The sequence below is a fragment of the Pinus tabuliformis genome, chromosome 6 (genome assembly GCF_031772625.1).
Source record: "Pinus tabuliformis cultivar Carrire ecotype Pingquan chromosome 6, CPIR1, whole genome shotgun sequence".
Classification (NCBI taxonomy): domain Eukaryota; kingdom Viridiplantae; phylum Streptophyta; class Pinopsida; order Pinales; family Pinaceae; genus Pinus; species Pinus tabuliformis.
Window position 1 is genome coordinate 697,054,084 of NC_142292.1, and position 25,274 is coordinate 697,079,357.

The 25,274-nt window shown below is 37.8% G+C and overlaps 1 pseudogene; it reads left to right on the forward strand.

Moving 5' to 3' along the window:
• On the forward strand, positions 1–25,274 carry LOC149260569 (zinc finger CCCH domain-containing protein 13-like; annotated as a pseudogene).

A 25,274-nucleotide genomic window follows, 5' to 3' on the forward strand; every position in this document is an offset into this window, starting at 1 on the left:
ATGCCAATTTTGGTGTGTGTAAAATCCCCAATCGTCGCGAAACCCGCAGGGGACTTCTGCGACGACCGGGGTGCGGTTTTGGAATGGAAAATCTTCCCAAATTCACCCAAAATGCATGAAATTAGAACTGAAAGCAATGAAAACACAATGGCGAAGGTAAGATACTTGGCGAAAAAATGGCGAGGGATTGTTGACCACAGATGAAGAAATTGACCTCCAAATTTGCACAGGTTCGTGATTTGAAACTTACCAAGGTTAAAAACTCAAAAGCAATGTAAAAATGTTTTTTACCATTCACTTTATATAAGTTTTTTTTGAAATTTTAGGGTTTTTTTAACTATAGGACTTGGGTTTTACTAAAGTTTATTTGGTTTTTCCTTATGGTTTTAGGGTTTTTGACCTAGTTTTTTTCTAATTAATTATCACGTATCTTTGTAGAATGGGTCTTATGTCGGGTTCTTTGTCTGTGCTGGAACAGGGGCGACGGATATAGTTTTCGGTCAATTTGTGCTTGATCCATACTGAAATTTTTTTCCACAAGTCCTCTTTAAGCTCTTTTCTGACTCATAAAAGAAGAAAAGATTGTTGAGTTTTTCCATTTTTGACTCGTTAAAAAAGAATAAAATGGTGGTCCGATTTCAGCTCTTTTCCGACCGTTTAAAAATGAAAATATGGTCGGGCTTTTGTCGTTTCAAGCTCGTTTTTTGGTTATGAAATGTCGTGTCTTCGATCAGTTTTCTACTTTTTCGGATCGGGAACACTAGTTATGAAAAGTACTCCTTGATCGAAATGGTCAAGCGGTTCTCTCGAGTATTGTTTTCTACCTTTTCAGGCTTGAGGGACACAAACTTACGAAAAGGGGCCCCCTTGGAGTTTTCTTTTCTGTGTCATTTTCAAACTCTATAAACATGAAAAAGACTCTGAGTTTTACCTATGTCAGACTCATTAAACCTTGACGACATTGAACTCGTCACCATGATGAGACCCGAGCTTCTCCTGCCTAGGGCTCGTTAAAATTTCAATAGGTTGGATTTGTCCAAAGGACGAACTTATATCACAAGCATATGCTATCCCCTTCAGGCTTGTTTTTCAAAAATAATTGGGTACTCACCAGCAATGGTGGGGGGGAAATTTGGAAATCTTCATTAGTTACCTACGATAACTAATCACTCTTGAACAACGACACTTTTGCTTCTCGTCAGGTTTGGTATATCCTCACATCGTCATTGGCCTTCCGGGTTTGGGTTATCATTTTGCCTCATTCCAATTGATCCTTGTTGTCTCAGTCAGACATCCGATCCCTTGGTACCAAGATGATGCCACATTCCAGAGTCGTGTCGCCGATATGTTCAAGAGTATAATCCTTCTGCAGTTTGCACCCTTACTTCCTTCTCTGATTCTCTGATTCTCTATTTCACCATCTTCCTCTTGTTCCTTGTTTCATTTTGTTTATGAGGGAAACATTATGGCCCTCTTGTGACGGGTCGCTTCCTGTCGACACCAACTCATTATCCAGGAAGTTGATCTAGAGATTCCTTTCGGTACCTTGGAACTTGCATGACTCAATGGAAAGTTCCTCGCACTCAACGACAGGCTTGCATTATTGGTATTCAATCGGGTGATTCCACGAGTGTTCGACTCCAGATCATTCTTCACACTTAGTGGATTGTACTGGCAATACCTTGAGAACCATTGACATTATTGGTGGTCTCTCTCGCACTTGTTAATGGTTTACATCATTGACCGGTAATCAAACGATTTTCTACCATGCTCAACTTCAACACATCTATTCGCATGTTAGAAATTGTACTATGATCGGTTGGGATTCAAGACCCCGGACTAAGATTACATAAGTTTGGGTTGCGTGCATTGGTTCGTGATTGCATATATGACTCTTTGATTGGATGGTTGCGACCACACCAAAGTCTTTTTGGATAGCTGTGACCACACCTTTATCTTTATATATGGTCTTATAAACTGGGTGGCTATGTCCATACCACAGACCAAGTTTCATATGTCTTTTGGATTGCTGCGCCCATGCCTAGACTACATGTATTGCACTGTCAGAGATATCAGTGGTACTTAGGCCTGCAGGTTTTCAGCGATGGTGTTCTGGTTCGATTATGATTTCGTAAAACATTTCACCCCTCCCACTCTCTCGGCCTTCATGCTTTAGGGGGCATTTGTTACACAGTAATTTGTCACTGACCTCATATCCCCTGATCTCAGATAAAGTTAGTCTTTGAGCGGCATCCATTGTGTCATATATCAAATAAATATGTCCACATCTTCCTAATCATTCAAGAATATTAAGCAAGTGCTCTCTAATCCTGAATATTGACCCTTTTACCTATGTTTCTGCATCGTCGCAAGTGAACCCCATTCTGCCTGTGACGATTCTCTGTGATGAACTATGTTGTCACGATGTCGTCGCAGGGGTACATATGTTTCCTGCGACGGTCGAATTTTAGGGCTCGGCGCAAGTCCTCAAGATCCTTCTTGTGAAGATTGATCTGAATACACTGCTTCCTTGCAACATCGTTGCTGAGCCCTAGTGTATGACTTGCGACGATCCAGACATGGCAAATTACTTCAAACAGTTTCCCTTCTGGGTGATTCTAGAACTAGTTGTTGGGTCAAGGGAGTTCGCCTTTCCTCCTCTAGGATGGTGGTTCCACCTTTTCAGAAACCTCCGTTGAGAATAAGCTCCCTCTCCCTCATTTATGGAGGATCTTCCTCTTATAAAAGCACTCCCCATTGCAATTATCAGCTAGTTCTTATTTTTTTGGATTGAGCAAATTAGCTTTGTTTTGGTGTGAGTTTGATAGTTTGTAGTGTGAATTGCTGATAGCTTAGCAATTGGTTGTGGATTGCCTTAGCCTTGTATTTGTGCTTGTGGATGAGAGAGAGAGAGTTATCATCTACTCGGGAGATCCTCTTGAGAGTGAAGGCTTGAAGAAACACACCGGCTGGACCCTCCGAGAAAGCTCGCGATGTTAAGGCTTGGTTGTAAGCTTTGTTTTTGATTCATTTTAATATAGTCAATGATGATTTCTTATGTTTCGTGTAAAATATACTATATAGCTTATGGTTACTTGACTCTGTAAGTAAATAGATCATTGTTGTACTTTGGCACGTGTTCCGTTGTTCTCTTGTGTTGTTTCAGGTGAATTGCTCAACGAGGAGAAGAAAACGATAACTGAAGCGGCGCAACGAAAGCTTCATCGAACACCGATTTGAGGTAGGTTCTTTCAACAATGACTGTTTAAGGAAATTAGTTGTTGTTTTATCTTGCTGTGACTAGATCCACCCTTGGGCTAGAGGGGTTGCCTCTGTCCGCAGAGGGAACATTTCCTACATCACACTCCCCCTTTGTTATTGATGACAACAATATCCTCATCGTGCTACTCCCTTGTCTTCACATTCTCCCCCTTTGACATCAATAACAAAGGGATGCTTCCCTTGTCTAAAATTTTATGTTAGTTGACCCCCCTTTAAGGATTTCTCCCCCTGAGCTTGTGCTTCCCCTCTTCTTTTGGAGATTTTGAAAAACAATGGTTTTGTCTGGTGCATTTGTATATTTAGTATAATCGAATGGACATCTCAACATGGTTCATGGCATTGTTTCTTTAGCAACATCCATTTTGACAATAACTACCTCATTCAAGTTATTTCCCTCATATAACGATTTTTATAGCAGTTGTAAATGCAATAACTTCAGTCTATGATCCACAATAAGTATTACATGCATCTAAAACATGTGTTGCATAGCTCATCCTTTCAAATAAGCAACTACTAGGCATCCCCAAAGCAATGACTGTAATTCCATATATTTCCCCCTGTCATTCAACTTTTTCAACGTGAAACCTTAAATACCTTCTTAATCTCTTCATGATATATATGAACTGCCTCCTTTCATTGGGTACATGAATCCTTTAAACATCATGGGTTCCAAAACACACACACTCTTGTCTAATTCATTTGGGAAATTGAAAAAAAAACAATAAACCAAGTCTTCAAGTTTAGCTTGTACTATAGCTTTTTGAGTTCAATCTTTGTTCGTACTTTTCAATGATATTGCTTGGAAGATCTCTCCAAATATCCAAAGAATTAGCTTGTGATTTGAAGAATGAAGTAGATTCCTATATGATTTATAGCCCTACCAACAACTCTTTTTTGCAATGTTGATGACAAGTAGCATTGAAAAGTATTGAAATCATATAAATGTGCAATATGATGGCTAGTTCTTGCTAAAAGGAAGTCTCTAGAAGGGTGGAAAGAAACATATCGAACAATGAATAACTTGGAAAGCTCTCCTTGCGGTTGCTCTAAAAATTTATAGAACTTTCTTTACATCCATATTCATATCAACAATATCCTGTATGGAATTATTTTTAGCAAATTTCATAGTAGTGTCATAATAGGATGTGTAACATGTAATCAAAATGAATTCTTTTCACTTGTATGTTGTTCCATTTTTGCTAGTTTTTTGCCCGAAGCATACTCATATGGTCTATCCTAGTGCGAAACCTTTGAAATTGCAACCGCTCACTCTTGTCGCTCTCATTTATATTTCTTTTCAAGCCCTGAAGTTGTGAGAAAATATAATTCATATGTTGAACAACCTCCTCTTCTTTTGACATGTCTTGTACATTACAAAATTCATCTCTTTCTCAACAATTCAATTTCTAGTTTGAGGATTTGATTTTTCTTGAATCATATGCTCCATAACTTCATAAGATGCATCTATGTGATGTGGTTGAAGATTAAAAACAATTGATGCAACACCTGTTACAAGTTTAGAAACAAATGAATTTGCCTCTTTAACCTGGATGACAACAACTTTCTTTTTGCAAGGTATGACAAGCCATGATCTAGTCCTCCATCATAGAACCTAAAATAGAACCAATTTCCCAATAGTGCATGTTCAAGCTATTCCATTTATGATAAAGATTTGATAGATTAACGTATCCCTTATTACCTTGTATTGGACAAGGCCATCATTATATTTCATAGTCTTCCTAACAATATTTCCATTCTCATCTTAAACCGAAACCTCTTATGTTTTAGCCATATGAAAAATAATCAGTTTTGACATTGGTTTAGCATATAACTTCCTTCGTTGTATAATTTTAGAACCTAGCCCATCAACCAAGCTTGAAAGTAATGGAATTTGGAGACCCATAATATTGGAAGTAACAACAAGATTGTCAAAATAATGATGTGTTTCAAAAAAGGTTCAGAAACCAAGGCTTCATTAAGTAGATCCTATTTGACATATGCATCAATTAGAGCTATACATGCTTCCATAATCACATCAATTTGAGAGTCTAACATCTCATTTTTGTGTTTCAACACGACTTTTGATATTTCTTCTTGTTTTCTTAACACAAATATATTTCCTAGGTATAATCTCAATTTATAAATATCAAGGAACCATAGATTTTGCCTTAGGCACATAATTAGTCACCAACTCAAACAAGTTCCTTGAGCACTCAAGACAAGTTCATTTCCTAGTTAAACTTGTTTTCTTCTCCAAACTTTTGTAGCTTTCCCAGATAAATTTTGTTCTTTGACTCACTTAGGAGCCCATTTCATGCCACTTCTATAGTCCCATGCTATATGTACAAAGTTGTGACAATGATATAATTCTATATTGAACTTGAATAATGTAGCGACTGAGTTGTAAATTTTGTTGTCATAGCCATCAAGAATCTTGTCTTGTTTTCTTGCAAACTTACTTCTAGGATATTTATAATTATTCCTCTAGTACATTTTTCACTTACTTGCTTTATGACCGAAATTATTACATGAATAATAATAACCAGAGAACATTATTGGGTACCTAGATGAGTATATCTCTCTTGACGATCTCCTAAAATTGTTCTGCCTTGGAGGAGATCCAAGCTTTTGTTGATGTTTATTGTTGCTTGTATTGTGTATGGACCCTTTGGGAGCATCAACAATGTTTTCATCCTTGTTATGGTATGAATTTTGGAGAATGATGGCTTCTATTTCATGTTTTTATTTTAATTTAGTCTTTGGAGATTCACTTGTATAACCAAGTCCCTTTTTATCAAATGGTGATATCTGATGGCAGAGAATTCCATCCAATGATTGAGAACTCTTAAAAAAATTTCATAGTTTTTCAACATCATTTTTCAATGAGAATTTCTTTCTCACATTTCCTCTAATCTTCATCTTTCTTCAAATTTTGGATTTTCATTACTCCTTGGACGCCTCTTTCTTCTTCAAGGAACTAATTTCTTCTTCAATTTTGTTGAAGTCAGATCTTTCTTTGGGATGATTGATCAAAGTTCCTTCCCTTATTTCTGCTTCTTCTAGTTGGAATCTTAGGAGGACAACTTCTTCCTTTATACTGTCAATGTCATGATTATTTTCTTCAACTTCTTGCATCAACCTCTTAAGATTCCATTTTCTTCTTTCAATCTATTTTTTTTTCTATAGCAGCCATAAGCTCTACTTTAAGGCCTACTTCAACTTCTACTTCAGATCTTCTTCATCTTCATAGTTTTTTTTTTTTGTGTTTTTTATTTTACCTTCATCTATATTCTTTTATTCTTAATTATTTTATTGTTCTACATAAGTATCTGGTTCTGATTCAACAATCTCAGGGGCAGATTCCTTTGAAAAAAGATTTTGTAGCTTTTCCCAAAGACTTTTGGCTAAAGAACATTGACCCATATTGATTTCTAGAGATTTTGAGATAATACTAAAGAATGTATTCATTTCATTTGTATTGTGTTCTTTTGAATCCTATATTACTATGCTTCCAATAATCATTGATTCCCATACCTCATATTCTAGGGCCATCAAATAGAATCACATTCTTTTGCTCCATGACACATAGTTTTTTCATTGAACAAGGGAGCTTTGCTAACCTAGTTTCATTTCATTTGTATTGTGTTCTTTTGAATCCTCTATTACTATGCTTCCAATAATCATTGATTCCAATACCTCATATTCTAGGGCCATCAAATAGAATCACATTCTTTTGCTCCATGACACATAGTTTTTTCATTGAACAAGGGAGCTTTGCTAACCTAGTTGACTTTTGATTTCATGACTGAGGAGGAGATATATTAAAATGGTTTGGAGACTTTCCTTATTGACCTTCCCATTTGTTCTAGGGGATTTTCCTTCTAGCTGTTGGGCTGAGACTAAAGGAACTAACTCTGATACCAATTTTTGGAAATATTGAGGAGGGGGTAAATCGATATTTCTTTCAATTGTTAAATTATGTCAGTTGAGATTTTTTCAAGTTAAGCTAGAACAAAAAATAACTTTATTATTGAAAATAGTGAGGACTTCAATCCTCTTTTACAAAGACAGGCTCCAACCTATAATATAAGTTCTTCAATTCTTCTAGGCACCAACTTGGTCAAATTGAGGACAATAATATTCTTAGGCCAATCCAGGCACTAAACTTGTCAATATGAGGACACCAATCCTCTTAGGCCAATTCAAGAACAAATCTGGTCAATATGAGTACACCAATCCTCTTAGGCTTCAACCTTCAAATATACTTCAATGGTTTGAAGATACTTATTTCAAAATGTCTTCAAAAAATGCTCTAAGGATGAATTCCATAGATGGCTTCAAGATTACTTCAAATTCAGTTTAAAATATTGATCAAGGGTTCGCCAAAGTTTACTCGAAAACTTTTTAGAGACTGCTCTGAGGATTCTTCAATAAACACTTCAAATGACTGTGCAAAAATCTCTCCAGTGTTTGCTCAAAAAATGTCTTCAAGACTGATCCAAAAATCACTTCAAAAACTACTCAAATACTCTTCAAGGATTACTTGAAGTATTCTTCAATATTTTAAAAAAATCACTTCAAGAATATAGTCCATTTACTTATCAATATCTGCTCCTAGACTGCTTCGAAAGGGGCTTTAATGTTGCTCCATGATGACTTCAAGAGGAAACTCAAAAATGTCTCCAAGTCTGCTTCAACAAATGTCTTCAAGTCTGCTCAAAGGGGTCTCTAAAATCTGGTCTAGGCTTGCTCCAAGAAGCCCTAAGGATGCCCCAAAATACATCAAGAATGTACATAAAGGACTACAAAAACCCTAGGTGACATGCGTGAGAGAATTATGAAGACCTTTTCCTTCTTATCCTCTTCACTTGATATGATACCTTCTCCTTATCAATTTGGCTTACAAGATAGATTTCCTTTGACCCAAAACTCAACCTTCTTGGAGTGACTACAGTTCGGTATCTGTTACTACAAGATGATGCCCTAACCTTTGCACGTGTGGAGTAATATAGCCCAAAAACCAATAAAAAAAACTTTATTTTCTTGTTTTCTTCTAGTATTTATCTTCCTCACACTTATTTCTCTTTATTGTATGAATTGGTGGGTGAATGTGTCTCTTCCAAGTGAGGTTGAAGTCTCCTTTATATATAGGTATTCCACTTGGTCGAATTGCACCTTTTAGGCCGACTTGTCCATGTGTGTAGGTTGACTTGATCTTTGCATCATGGCGAGGTCTTGGAGGGTCTTTTGACTCTATTTTTTGACTCAAATAATTTTTCTTTACAATATGTAACATGCCCAAATGGGTCTTCAATACATGACAATGACTCAATTTGACTTGTAGACTCAATGAATGCTTGATCTAAAAATAAATTTCCCTTGAGCATGAAATCCATGCCTCAAGAACAACAATAATAAATTTAATTTTCTCTTTACATTAAATACATAAAATCATGATTACATATGTCATTATGAAAACTGAACCTAGTTACATATTCAACATACCAAATGCGGCAATGGGGCTATTGGTAAAATTGTTCAATAATGATTGCAAGATCGTTGAAAGCTTTTTTTGAGTGACAATAAATTCTACAACAACATAACAATTCCTACATTCTATCTGTGAGTATGAATTCAAGCTCTTGTTGGATGTTATTGATTCTCGATTACACCTCCTCATTCTGTAGGAGTTAAGTATCCTCAAAGTTTGCATTCTTGTTTGGAATATTTTGGCCCCTCCTTTATTTCCCATTGTATCCAATTGGTTTCAAGAGGAAACTATCATGACTTGGAGGGTTCTAAGATATCACAATTTATAATGGTAAAATATTCCACTTTAAGTAAGATTTAAGGTTTATAAAAACAAGAGCACTTGCAATTAATGGATCTTCTATTTTCCACTAAGCTTTTGAGGCAACAACTTCAAATAGTTGTAATTTCCTCACTGCTATTTAGAATCTATATTATGATCCTAAATAGAAAATGGTGTCACAACTCTACTTTTGATGGCACAAGTTCAAATTGTAATGAATAGTACCAATAAAAAGGTATTCTGATCACAAATTTTTGACCCTAAAATAATGGCTCCCAATCTACCAAGTAAATATTCTCCCACCTCCCCAAATCACTGCTTTCTTACTACTGGTGGTGGTATTTATATGTTTATTCAACCTAATAAAAATTATATAAATAACAACCAAACAATAAGAGCAAGTATTGAATGGAAGTGAAGTCAAAATACCTAGTCATTTATTATGAAAGCCAAGCCATAAGTAACCTCTAGAGATGATTAGCCAACATATGAATTCCACAATTCATGGCCAAGGATGGAGATATATTCTCCATACATTGACATAATTAAGTTTGAAAACCCATAAACCCTAACAAATCCAACCAACATAATATATAAAAAATTGCATGAGAGCCTCAAAGGGTTGGTTACCACATGTCAACTATTCATGACTCAACCTTGCTTAAGACTAGGGCCATAATAAACTTCCAAGCATCAACCAAACAATGGGAAGAAATCTCTTTGGACTTCCTTAGGGGTTTACCAACCACCTCTAAGTAGAGGAACTACATTTTTGTCATATCATAATGCCATGTAAGAAAAGAATAACAAGGAAATACATTGTTACCATGTTCTTCAGGTATGTTAGGAAAAATTTAAACTATTAACATTCATCATGTTAAATATGGATGAGAAATTACTTAATCATTGTTACAAGGGATTATGTTCATTCATGGACATGTGGGGATGAAGGACACAAATTTTCATTGACAAACTAATGGATAAACCAAAGTGGTAAACAAACACCATGCAATTGTTAAGAATGTACAATCATTGGTACCTAAAGATAGAAATAATGAGTAGGTGCCCTAATACAAACACAAATACATAAAAGCCATATAGAATCCTACTTATAAATCACCTATGAAGGCACATTTGAGGTTTTAACCTCAAGCATCTTTGGCCATGGCTACACAAGATACTTTACCAAGTAACAATAAGAAGAAGTCAAACAACATTGCGTTGAAAAAAATCAAGAATATTAAAAAAATGCATCAATAAGGGAAAGACAATTTGATAAACACTTGGAAGAAATACACAGGGTGTCATGACAAGCATCAAATTGACTACCACTTAAAAATTGGAGACAAAGTGTTGTTATAGCTATCAAGAAAAGGTTCAAGAGGTATAATTTGAAGATGAAGGCTCTCAAGCATTGACCATCCCAAAAAATGGAGGAAAGGAGTAAAACACAAATTCATCTATCAAATAATCAATCTAGACCAACTCAAGTTATACAAGCTATAGAAATTTCTGTTTTCCCACCCCGGTTTTCAGTTTCACCTTATTTCTCCCATGTAGTTAAATGCCCTTTCCCATAACCATAAATTTAACAAGCTGAAAAAAATAAATATTGCTGAAAACACAAATTCTGGAAATTTTACAGAATGCTGGAAATTGCATAAATAAAAATCAGCAGTAATAAATAGCTATTAAAACACATTTAAACACTGAGATTTTTGGTCAACTTGACCCTGGAAAAACGCCCTACAACTCTTGGGGAAAACCAGTTCGAGAGCTCATTTTTATTTTTGTTAAAATTGGAAACCATGGCAAAACTTCATGTGGGTCATCTTATTCATGGCTAATAATATTTTTATTAGATTCCTCTCGTCGAGAGGTGTAGGATTGATATAAATATCATCCAATTCCGATAAGTATTCATGGAGATATGAATTTCTTTTGATTATGAAATTATTATCAAGCCGACCTACAACTCATGTAGGCTCAGAAGCCCAACAGTCGCATCTATTCACCCACCAACGTTGTGTATAAATATAAGAGGACTTTTCCTCATTTGGACTCACTCATCTCATCACATCTCTCTCTCTCTACTGCGCAGATATGAGTCTCTTCTCTACTGCGTTGAAATGGGTCTCTCTCTCTCACACATGTGAAGCCGGAAGCTGTTGAATTTGAAGCTGCAACTGCAGAAGTAAAGATTTACTTGTGTGGCCTAGAAGATATCCTCTTTGAAACTACGCTGTAGGTTCATCTGAACCTCCTTTGAAAGCCGCAACTTTTGGTGGTGGAATGAAGTCAATATGACGAACGGTTTGCAAGATATCGACTGCCCTAGTTTGAAGCTGGAAACTGCTAAAACTGAAGCTGCAACTGCAGAAGTAAAGATTGACTTGCGTGGCCTAGAAGATATCCTCATCTGAACTGCATTGTAGGTTCATCTGAACCTCCTCTGGAATCCGAAACTTTTGGTGGTGGAATGAAGTCAATCCGACTGTCGGTTTGTGAGATATGGTCTGCCCTAGTTTGATAATGAAACCGCTAATGCTGATGCTACTGATCTAGGGTTTGCTACTACTGATATGAATCAGATTTATTGTACTATTTCTCTCTGCTGAATTAATGAAGATAAAAGAAGATTTGATCAAAGGGTTTCCCCACACATTGTGGGGTTTGTCCCTGGCTAGCCGCCACATCTTGTGTCTCTTGTCTTGGCTTGTTTTCTGTCGATCGTTTAATGTTCTATCTGCACTTTACTTTATGTACATGTGATTGCTAATCGATGGAATATAATAAGAAAAAGAAGTAAATTGTTATAAGCATAGAACATACCATAACTTAACATGGTATCAGAGCTGAGGTGAAGACAAAGCCCGAGCAAGAGCAAGAGCAATCATTGCAGAGAAGATTGGCAAGGCTATCCTAAAAGAACTATGGGGTCCTCAACACTCTTTCCTACCGAAGACAAGCTCCATGAGAAAGCTGACTATCACGGATGGAAGATGTCTATCGATCTAACCCTTGAAGATCAAGGAGTGCTGGACCATGTAAGAGGCAATATTGTTGAGCCTTCATCAAATGCATCTGCTGCTGCCTGGAACAAATGGAAAAATGGAGAAGTCAAAACAAAGAAGATCATCCGGGACTCTATCGACAAGCGCTTGGTGGCCTACATCTCTGATCTAGACACCTCCAAAGAAATCTACGACAAACTGGTGAGTTTATTTAAAGTTAATGATGCAAATCAAGTTTTGTTTCTTAGAAATAAGTTGAGGGAAATCAAGAAGGGTAAAGATGAAAGTATGCAAGCATACTTCTTAAGAATCACCGAGATCAAGAACGATCTCCTATCTATTGGGGAAACCATTACTGACAGAGAAATGGCACTCACAACTCTCGGAGGATTACCATCTGAATGGTATGTGTTCAGGATCCTCTTCTGAACAATAATGTAATTCCTAGTTTCGAGGAATTAATGGCTAGATGCATTAAAGAAAAAACAAGGGTAGAAGAGCAGGAAATGCCCTTGCCTAAAGGTCCTCCTGCTGCTTTTTCTTCTCATGCTAAGAAAAGAAATAATTATGGGTCTAAATCGAAAAGAAAGGCTGGATTTAAGGGTGGAAGAAAAGGACGATGTTTCATTTGCAATAAAGCAGGTCACTATGCAAGGGAATGCCCTGATAGAAAGGACTCTCACCGTGACGATGATCAAAATCCCTCTCATGGTAATCGAAGGAATGAAAAATTCAACATCAAAGGAAAAAGGAATGCGGGAAATCAAGGAAGAGGGCAACCATTCAAGAAGGCTAGAAATTCCAGGTATGAATCTGACACTATTGACGATAAGCAGGCTGAATATTATCTACCAGCTGCTCTATCGACCTTCGCTCCTTCGGACTCAATGGGAATTTGGCTCATTGATAGTGGTGCCTCAAGACACTTCACTGGTTACAAAGAAGTACTCTATAATCTGGTAGAGAAAGAAACTAACCTGGAAATTGTCCTTGGAGATGACATGAAATACCCAGTGAAAGGTGTAGGCAATGTTTCTCTTAAACTGAATCAAGGTAATACGATTCACTTACAAGATGTATTATATGTACCTGATCTCAAAAAGAACCTGGTATCCATCTCGACAATGGAAGACAAAGGCTATAAGGTAACCTTCAGTGATGGTAAGGTACGCATATGGAAAAATAATGTTAAAGATGCTTTCACTCTTGGGTTTCGAGTTGATTATTTATATCAAGTCGGTGGAAGTCCGCTAGGTGTCATGTCTTGTGACACAACGCTTCAGTCCGAACTTTGGCATCGGAGGTTTGCCCACCTTCATTACAAAGCTCTACCCGATGTAAGACAGATGGTAACAGGGATGCCTGAATTCCAAGTAGAGAAAGAAGGTGTATGACCGGGATGTGCCGAAGGAAAGCTCAAAAGGGGACCATTCCCTTCAAGTCAAAGCAAGATCTCCGATATATAACAGCTAGTTCACTCAGACATATCAGAGGTTGGCATCAAGAGGGAGACTACTACACCATATACTCCTGAACAAAATGGTGTGTCAGAAAGGAAGAACCGCACAATTATGGAAGCAGTCCAGGCCATGCTACATGATCAAAGTCTTCCTAAGTTTCTATGGGCTGAAGCTGCAAACACTGCCGTATATGTACAAAATCGATGCCCTCATCAAGCATTGGGTTCCAAGACTCTTGAAGAAAAATTCACCAGTAAGAAACCTGATGTTTCTCATTTTAAAATTTTTGGAAGCCCTGTATACTTTCATGTGCCGAAAGAGAAAAGAAATAAATTGGGAGCATCTGGAAAGAAGGGAATTTTCGTGGGCTATGGTGAACATACTAAAGGCTATAGAATCTATGTAGCCGATCAAAGGGAAGTCATAATTAGTCATGATGTCACCTTTGACGAAGATATGGCTCTCAGCAAGGTGATCAATCTTCCGACTTTGAGGAGCTCTCAAGAAGCCGACACCAGGGAACCGAAAGAAAAGGATGATGAATCAATGCCTGATGTAGAAGAACCCATGGATCCGATTGATCCTCATCCATATGAATCTTCCTCTTCTAGGAAGAGGCCTTCATGGATTAAGGGGTTACTTGATGATGCTGAAGGACATGCTGCACCCCGAGGAACCTCTCGTGAAAGTAAGAAACCTAATAGGTATCAAGGATACCTGACCATCATGAGCATGATCATACAAAATGAGCCTTCGTCATTCTCAGATGCCGTCAAGCATCAAGTATGGAAGGATGCTATGACCGAAGAATATGAGTCTATCATAAAGAATGATGTTTGGGAAGTAGTTCCCAGACCCCAAGACAAAACTATTGTTACTTCCAAATGGCTTTACAAGATAAAGCATGCAGCAGATGGAAGCACGGAAAAGTATAAGGCTCGTTTTGTTGCTCTAGGTTTCTCCCAAAATGAAGGTATAGACTATGATGAGATATTTACACTTGTTACCAGATATACGACCATCCGCTCGATCATAGCCCTTGCCGCTTCACAAGGATGGAACCTACATCAGATGGATGTCAAGACTACGTTCTTGCATGTCTCAATCAAAGAAGAGGTCTACGTGGAGCAACCCGAAGGATTTGAGATTTATGATCGAAAATATCATGTATGCAGGTTGAAGAAAGCTCTCTATGGGCTGAAGCAAGCACCCCGAGCATGGTATGAGAGGATCGATAGCTACTTGATGAAGCTGGGATTCACTAGGAGTGAAGTCGATCCTAACCTTTACTTTAAGGTTGAAGATAACAAGCCTCTCATACTGGTGTTGTATGTGGATGGCCTCTTTCTAACAGGTGCAGACCCTCTCATTTACAAATGTAAGAGGGAGCTGGCCTCTGAATTTGAAATGAAAGACCTAGGACTGATGCACTACTTCCTAGGACTTGAAGTGTGGCAAAAGCCAGGAGAAGTTTTCCTATCTCAAGGAAAATATGTGGTGAAGATATTGGAAAGATTCGGAATGGTGGACTGCAAGCCTGTAACTACTCCGATGGAGCTTGACTTCAAGAAGTTAAGCGGTAGTGCTGTTGGACCTGTTTTACGAAATGCTACCGAGTATCGGCAACTCGTCGGAGCATTAATATTCTTAGTGAACTCCCGTCCAGATATATGCTTTGCAGTCAACACGTTGAGCCAACATATGGTTGAACCCCACCACATACACTGGATTGGTGCCAAGAATCTGCTGAGATATCTTCGTGGCACTATCACTTATGGGTTAAGATACATTGCCAGAGATGTGAGACTATTTGGATAGACAGATGCTGACTGGGCAGGCAATGTGGAGGACCGTAAGAGCACTTCCGGGTGTTGTTTCTCCTTGGGATCTGCTTCGATATCCTGGATGAGCAGGAAACAAAATTCGGTGGCTTTGAGCACCGCCGAAGCAGAGTATATGGCTGCTAGCATGGCTTCTTGTGAGGCAGTTTGGTTGCAAAAGCTCTTCAGTGAGTTGTTTGGATTCACATTGGATACCACTGTGATCCTTTGTGACAACCAAAGTGGGATTCGTTTGTCAGAGAATCCTGTATTCCATGATCGCTCCAAGCATATTGATATCAGATACCATTATATTCGAGATATGGTGCAACGGGGAGCTATAAGGCTCCATCATATCGGTATAGATGAACAGGTCGCCGACATTCTGACAAAACCCCTTGGGAAAGTAAAATTTCTGACTTTCCGTGAACAACTTGGAGTTGTTCAAAGACCCTCCAATGAGGGTCATGTATGATGCATTGAGCTCTGAGAGCTCCAGGGGGGTGCAAGGTGCTTCTTGGAGCAACATATGACCACAGGATTATTCACTATCCCCTGGTGGTATACATGTACACCCCGTGGCGACATTGTAGCAAGAATGATGTGTTCTCCTGTGAGGCCTGGATTGATGTGTTCTCCATGGAAAATTGAAGCAGGATTGATGTGTTCTCCTGTGAGGCCTGGATTGATGTGTTCTCCATGGCAATTGTAGCAGGATAGATGTGTTCTCCTATGAGGCCTGGATTGATGTGTTCTCCATGGCAATTGTAGCAGGATTGATGTGTTCTCCTGTGAGGCCTGGATTGATGTGTTCTCCATGGCAATAGTAGCAGGATTGATGTGTTCTCCTGTGAGGACAAGATTGATTAGTTCTCCTGTCGAGGCATCCTACCCATGCAGTCTGGGACTCATGGGAAGTACCTCTCATCTGATCAATGAGCAAGGAAATGAAGTTAGGGACCATAGTAGTACCGATGGACGCATCGTTGTAACTACCGTACTCCCTACGCTAGGATGACCTCCATTGATCTCGGATCAATGATACTGATCTGGGACCAGTGGTAGGAGTTGTACCATACTATGACACTGACTTCGGGTCTGTTGAGACTGGTCTGGGGTCAGTGGTACATACTCTGAGACTGACTTTGAGTCAGTGGAGGATGATATTGGTTTGGGACCATTGGAGTTGTACTCACTATGACGCTGACTTTGGGTTGGTTGGGGCTGGTCTGGGACCAGTGGTACATACTCTGAGACTGACTTTGAGTCAGTATGATACATCCTCGATCATTTCTTCTTCTTCATAATTCAGACAAAAGCAGAGTAGAACAAAACAATGCAAGAGCATAGTAGAACAGGACAAAACAGTACAGATCAGTGCAGGGCAGAACAAGACAAAGCAGAACAGGAAAAATAGAGCAGAGCAGGGCAAGGGTCAGGCTGTACAAGGCAGTGCATTTGATGGATGAATAGTAACGACCGATAGACAGATTGCAGATGAAGTTCTCCATGGTTGAGAGGGAGTGTTAAAATTGGCAACCAGGGAAAAAATTCATGTGGGTCATCTTATTCATGGCTAATAATATTTTTATTAGATTCCTCTTGTCGAGAGGTATAGGATTGATATAAAGATCATCCAATTCCGATAAGTATTCATGGAGATATGAATTTATTTTGATTATGGAATTATTATCAAGCCGACCTACAATTCATGTAGGCTCAGAAGCCCAACAGTCGCATATATTCACCCACCAACGTTGTGTATAAATATAAGAGGAATTTTCCTCATTTGGACTCACTCATCTCATCACATCTCTCTCTCTACTGCGCAGATATGAGTCTCTTCTCTACTGCGTTGAAATGGGTCTCTCTCTCTCACACATGTGAAGCCGGAAACTGTTGAATTTGAAGCTGCAACTGCAGAAGTAAAGATTGACTTGCATAGCCTAGAAGATCTCCTCTTTGGAACTGAGCTGTAGGTTCATCTGAACCTCCTTTGAAAGCTGCAACTTTTGGTGGTGGAATGAAGTCAATTCGACGAACGGTTTACAAGATATTGGCTGCCCTAGTTTGAAGCTGGAAACTGCTGAAACTGAAGCTGCAACTACAGAAGTAAAGATTGACTTGCGTGGCCTAGAAGATCTCCTCATCTGAATTGCGTTGTAGGTTCATCTGAACCTCCTCTGGAAGCCGAAACTTTTGGTGGTGGAATGAAGTCAATCCGACTGTCGGTTTGTGAGATATGGTCTGCCCTAGTTTGATAATGAAACCGCTAATGTTGATGCTACTGATCTAGGGTTTGCTACTGCTGATATGAATCAGATTTATTGTACTATTTCTCTCTGCTGAATTATTGAAGATAAAAGAATATTTGATCAAAGGGTTTCCCCACACATTGTGGGGTTTGTCCCTGGCTAGCCGCCACATCTTGTGTCTCTTGTCTTGGCTTGTTTTCTGTCGATCGTTTAATGTTCTATCTGCACTTTACTTTATGTACATGTGATTGCTAATCGGTGGAATATAATAAGAAAAAGAAGTAAAATGTTATAAGCATAGAACATACCATAACTTAACAATTTCTGAAAATGCTTTTTTCACAGTGAGAAATATTCAACAAAAAAAATCAGCAAGCAAATTTACAACTTATCTCTTTTCCCATGCCTCACAGCAAACTAGAAATTACAGCAAACAGGACAGCAATAAATGTTGTACGACATCCTCGATTTTCGTGCCCACTTTCAGCATTAAATGTTGTTGTACAACCCTCTTTTTGCGTGCAAAAAAATCAGCAAACTGCTCCTCGATTTTTGTGCAAACCACTCCTCGAAAATCGTGCCAAAATCTGCCTTTCACTGTGTGTTGAATCAGCTGTACAAATCTGCTCAACCGCTGCCTTGGAATGTGTTCCAAGCTGCTGTCTCCTTCTCCTCCCTGCTCAGAAATCTCTCTTGCTCTCCTTCTCCCAATCTGCTCATGAAAGAATGAATGACCTTTTCCTCCTTTTCCTCCTTTAATCTAACCCCAAGTGACTTTTGGGTGATCCAAGTGACTTTTGGGTGATCCCTAAATCCAATGGCTGAAATAAATTGAGATCTAAGGCTGAGATTAAATGCTCATTTAAATCTCACTTTTTATTTTTTAATTCACACCACTTTAATCTTAGTCATTTATTTCCAAAGTCATTTTTCCTTTCTAATTTTTAATTGACTTTATAAAAGTCACTTTAAAATTAGACTTAGTAACTTTATCACTTAAAGTCACTTTTAAATTAGATTTAACTTTATAAAAATTATAAAGTTACCTTAGGAGAAAAAATAAATTCTTTTGGACACTTTTCCCTAGGCCAAATATCAAAGCCTAAGGGAACCACTTGTCCTCCGGTACCAAATTTCAACACAAGCCATTGATGTTATATGATGATGAAAATTGTTGAATCTATAGTTGAGACACTCCTAAGTATGATCTCCAGGTATTCCCAAGCCCTAATCATCACAAAATGGCCTTGGGAGTACTTGGCTTAATAATTTTATGACCCTCATTTACCAAGTACTTGCCCTCGGATCCTTGGTAGGAGTAAGTGCTCCCGAATTTTAAATCAATATTTGCCATATTCATCAACATTTTTCTTGCACAAAAATGAATTATCTTGTGTTTTTTTATACTATCAAATATGTCAAATACAATTAGGTCGAATATGTCATGCATGTCAAGTTACATGTTCACTCAGTACTATTGAGATGGAATATACTATGACACAAATCATGCTACAATACATATTAATGTGGCTACTAGGAACACAAGAACCTATACAAGATGATGTTATATTAAAAGAGGATATTATATTATAAGAGGAAAACAAAACAACCAATTGTAGAAGTTGTACCAACTAAGATAACATGAACAACGACTTCTAGCTAGCAAATGTTGAATGAAGAGAAAATCCAAAAGCATTCAAATGTGATGACGCGATTTAAGAATTTCAAGTCATAGGTGACTAATTTCATTATGATATCAATCAAACAAGTATATTACCAAATTTAACTAATGCCAAATTAAATTTCAAACCATATACTAGCTAGAAATTAAATTGAAACATAAAAATTAATTTCACATACACAAATAATTACTCTTTCAAATCAACTTTTCATTCCTTCAAATAAAAGTTACAAGAGTCCACACACACTATTAAAAAAACAACACTACTTGGATATCAAAAACACCTTGAACTGAGCTTGTACAACTGATAGAAAAAAACCAAAAATAAAATTAAAACTATTGTACAACTTAGACAACCTGTATGTTATACAATTTCATACATATATTCATATGATTGTATATATTGTTGTCTTGAACTACATGCTAGTCGAGAATGCCTCTTACCTAGCTATGTGATCTCTCTCTCTCTCTCTTAAGATTTCTCCTTGACTAAGTCATGCATAATTCATGCATGACATACAATTTTAGACTCAACTACTAAATACAAAACTTACACTCTTTTTACTAAGATGAACAACAAAATAATATACTTTTTTTTCTTCCAAAAATAGAATTACTTTTTGAAAATATCTAACACTGCTTGCATGCTCATGTGGAACATGTGTGGAAGTTTTTGTCTAAGATATAATTCTCAACACTCCTTTTTGGAAAGGAAGGAATCGTGATAGAAGTCTATCTCTAAAAACCTCAAACTTCCATTTTTCCAATGACCTAATTAATTTATCAACTACCTACAAATCCATGAGAATATGTTGGAGCTTCGTCAATCCAATCTAGATCTTATCTTGGATGAAGTGATCTTTTCTCTCTATTGAGATAAGAACCATAGAAGTTTGCTTCCTGCTAAACCAAAATAATCATTGTTGATAACAAGCAAAAGTGGTACCTTGAGGTGCTCTTCTTATTTACTACATTGCTTGTTACTTCACCATCTACAATATATCTCAAGCCATAATCCTATGTGCCCCTCAATGTATGAGTGAACCACTGAAGTTTCCCAATAGAAGTATGAGCTCTTATCCCCCCCCCTTCACCTAAACACCATTATATTACCCTGGAAATCATTGGCGACCCAGGATAAACTTTTGGAACTCTCTACTCCTCATCCTTTGTCACTACGTCTAGAATCTCCTTAGACCTATCCTTATTGCTTGGGAAAGTAGCCTTGACATGTTCTACAAGAAATCACCCTTTGCATACCCCATGTTTCTCAATACTAAACTCTAAAAGACCTGTAACTACCATCATCAAAATAGGTAGTGCCCTGTGATGCAGGTGCCCCATCCTTTTGTGCCACATTGCACAAGTCGTCACTGTTATGCACCAAGACTTGAATGGGTTCACCTTGCAACCTATATAAATTTCCTTCTCTAGTGCTTATTACATGAGTTGTATCTAAATCCTTCGACTGACAAGAAATTGCTAGTTTTTGAACTCCATTACAAAGCACTTATCCTCCATGACAAACTAAAAGAAAATTCTTCCTGAGACCTTCAATAAACAAGACATCACCATAGTCTAAAGTGTTGAAAATCCATTAGGGCAGCATAGTCATGATTTCTCTTTTACTTGACATTTATTTGTGATATTCTTTTAATTTTTATTCCTTGACTATTCTTATGTTTTTATCGTCAAATAAATACCAAAACATGAAGATCACAAACAAAAAGATGATCACAAGATATAGGCTCCAAGCCAAGGCAAAACCCCTCCAAGGGGAAAACCCCAAAATAACTTTTCTTCTTATAAAATCAATTCAAATGAGAGTTCCAAGACCCAAGACAAAAATAGGACTTCCACCAAGAACCAATCCAACCATTAAACAAGGTCTCCAAAGGCAACGAAGAAAGATCTCACCAAAGCAAAGACTAGCCTAGCCTTTTGGCCTCAAAAGAAGCTCTGTTATTCTTCCTACAATTTTTAGACCTGAGATGTGCACAACAACCCTAATAAACTCGCACATGCGAGTTGCAAAAGATAAATTTCAAACCCCTTCACTTCGGTAGGGTTTTCTCCTTCGGTAGGCTTTCCTCAGCCTTCCAAGACCTTCGTACTCTTCTTCAATTGTAGATCAATCAAAAGAGAGATGTGATGGACGTGTGTCACAATAGGTCAAAGTTCCTTCTTTAAATAGCCTTTCCAAGAGGCTCGAATAACCCTCTCTAGGCCGACTTCATGTGGTTGGCCGACTTGGTCTTGGGAGTCCTTAAAATCTTTCTAGATACAAAAATAATAATTATTTTCTTGTTACAAGTGCCCAATCGGGTCTTTTACAAAATGACAATGGCTCTTGGACTCATGTAAACCCTAAGAGCATTAATAAAATGTTTGATCAAGATGACAAATAATATGAGCATAAAACCCATGCTTTACAAATAATTTTCCTTTTGTTCTTTACACCTTTTTCTTTCTTCTTTTTATACATATATGAGTCAAATGAAAATTATGAAGACTGAAACTAGTTACATTTTCCAACACTCCCTCTTAACTAGAGAGGTATTCATAATTGTCCAATTGGTAGAAGGATTATACTCACTTTGAAAAGTTCTCATAAGAAGAGTCGGATTGGTAAGCCATTTTTGAAGCATTAACATCATACCCAACATTTTCATTGAAGGCCTTAACTAGACAAGCTCAACTTCATTTGACAACATTATGCTGGGAGGATTTACGTGAGATACCACACTACCCCTAAGGCACATAACCCATTTAGATGTTCATCGAGTATCTTCTTTTAGGACTATTGTTAAAATTGGAAACTAGGGCCAAATCCCACTTGGACAACTCATTTGAGGACAATAATTGTGGCATTGAATTCCTCTTTACGAGAGGACCAAAATTGACATAAAGATAACCAAATTTGGATAAGGAAACATATTTATTTATTCAAAAGAAATTTAACAAGTCATGATCTTATCAAGGGGAGAAATTGAAATTTTGAAATTTAAATTTGCCTCCAAATGTCAAGGTCGGCTTCTCCTTCATAAGGTCAAATCATCATGTCTAATGGTATATAAGAGGCATCCTCCAACCTCATATCTACATCATCAAATTAGCTCTCACATATATCTGAGGTAGCCAGGTTCAAAAGAAGGACGCAGGAGTGTTTTTGGGTTTCCTATTCTGTCACAAGGGCCGAGCTACTTATGAGAAATAACCGCAGGAACTGAAGGAATTTCTGGGCAGTTTGTATGGGCCTTCTTATCACTTCAAGACCGGATTCTTGAACATCAAATAAGGCCGAGTTTGGGTGTAGCCTTTGTCATGTCTTACTCCAAGTAAGAAGGGCTTTTGTGCTAGTTCCATGTCTCTGTTTTGGCCGCAGGATAGAAGTTGCTACAACAGCAGATTGAATCACCTATTTCAGGGGTCATAATGCCTAGTGAGGCTCTTCTCTTCAAGCCACAGCAATCTGAAGGAACAACACAATTAATCTAAGGCTTCTTCTTGTGATTGGTACAAGGTTGCCTCTATCCCTAGGTCTTCAAGCGGATGTCATGGGAGTGGTCCACTGTGAGAAGGATGCCTTTTTATTTAGGGTTGTTGGTATGCTCTTCATTCTCAGAAGTTATTAGATCCTCTATTGGCAAGACATCTTCATTTTACTCTCTCTCTTCTGAACCTTCGATATTAATAAAAGAAGAATTGAGAAAGGGTTTTCCCCATTTTGGGGTTTTTCCCTGGCTTGTGCCAATTACTATGTTGTTCTTTTATCTTGGCTTGTCTTCTGCATTCATGTTCTTTCATCAGTTACTGCTATAAAATAATGATTGATGTGATTGCTAATGGATTAATGTAATAATGAATGAGCTCATGAAGTATCTGACCTCAGCAAAGAACATGTTAACCTAAAATTAACATGGTATCAGAGCCTGGTGAGGACAAGCCCAAGCAAGAAAGAATGCAATCTCCATGCAGTTTGTCTTCCTCCTCTAATTCTCTAGATCAGTCAAGATTTGATAGGTAATGAACGAATAAGTATTTTGAAGTGAATGTTGTATCTTTTTGAACTAGTAAGATGTCTGCTATGGGTTCGATTGTATCACACAGTTTTTCAGGAAATTGAAGAAAGACATTCACATCAATTACCTCTTCACGAGAATATGTAAGCTTATAACAGTGGATCTTCTGCACTCACATTGCAACCACCCTTCTGCCATCTCAGGAAGGCCATACGTGGATTGGCATCTTGACATTGGTTGATATCAACTATCATAACTTTCAGGAGATTCTTTGTGGAAGAGATACGTAATATCGCTCTATTTTGCCATAGTTACTATGGCTACAGTTGCGAGCTTTTTTTGGGTGCATTATCTGGGATTCATTTTGCAGGCTTTCTTGTCCAATGAAGTTTTCTGAAACATGATCTCATCCAGATCAAGGCTTAGAAACTCCAACTCTGCAGCCTTGAATATCTATCCTTTGCGGCACAGTTTCTGAGCGGGATGAAAGGGTTTCTTTTTGGTTTATAAGTCTCAAAGGGTTTTCGTTGGGCCACCAATTTAGATCAACGGAGTAAAGGGATGGTTGATGCAAAAACAATGCCAAGATATTTTGTGAGCTATCAGATTAGAAGGTGTTCGAGGTTGAGGATCGTTTCCGAGTGAAATGCGACAGTCTTTGCTTGCCATCGTTTGTTTTCATTCCACAATCTTAGGCACTGAAGTCAAAGAAGAAAGAAATTGATTATGTTTATTTTCCTTGTTCTTAATATGAAATATATTTTAGAGATGATACAAATTTGTGCACTATTTATCAGAGGGGTCACTTTCCTCGACAAAGTTGTTCATTTTCTCATGGTGATGCTGATCGTCGGTGATTTTCTGGTCCTAATTGCTGCAGGTAGACGTAATCATCAGAGCGATGATCCAAAAGGAAACATAGACATAACTCACTGTCCTCTCCCGCAAGGGATGCCAAGGGGCGTCAGCCATATGCAGATCAGAGATCTTTACCTCATGATAGGAGTCATAGTCCATCAAGGTCACCGTCTAGAAGCAGTAAGATGAGGGAGAGGAAAGAGACAGAGGTTGGACATTCATCTTGGTGATTAAGTGATGATACCGATCATGGAAATACAAAAGAAATCAAGTCTCCATATGCTAGTTCAAGAGATGCATTTGAAGAATAAGAGATCAATGCGCTTAATGACCAGAAAGGTGACATAGAGGCTCAGATCCAAAATAAAGAAGTTCATCAAAGCACATCTTCATTTTGTTCGGGCACAGGAGGATGTGAAAATATCACAAGATCGGTTGCAAAATCTGGTAGATGAGTTTCCATCAGGAAAAACTTCAAGTCATATTCACCGTATTAAAAACTCTAATGTCAATATAGAATCAAATCATCCAATTCAGAAAGGGTTAGAATCTAACTGAAGCTGCAGACACAAAGAAAGAGGATATTGTTGTCAAAGTCAGTGATGCAGATGCTAATGAATCTGTACAGAGGAATTTCTCCTTCCACAACAATATTGAAGTAGTGAAGTTTATTGGTCAACATAGAAGTATTTCGGACAAGGTCAACAAATTAGAGGAGATCGGTTTAGTGGTGAACTCAATTCATAGACTGCAAGCATTAAATGATAAAGAAGGAAAATTGATAACCAACGAGTCTGAGGATAATCCTAACAAAGGCAAGAATAGAGAAGGTTCTCTTTCTCTGATTAGCGTACCAGAAGAGAAGGTGAAAGGATGGGATGCAGGATTTTGTCTGCCCTCTATTGGCATGGCTGCACATGGTAAAGATGAGCATATCAAAGCTGTTGATATTGATAATTGATACTCAAAAAGAGAATGTCAGCATCATATAATCACTCAGCACATGGAAAGCATTTCTAAGAAAGTTTTATCCACTGGAAATTGTTTCTGCCAATCATTACAATGAGTAA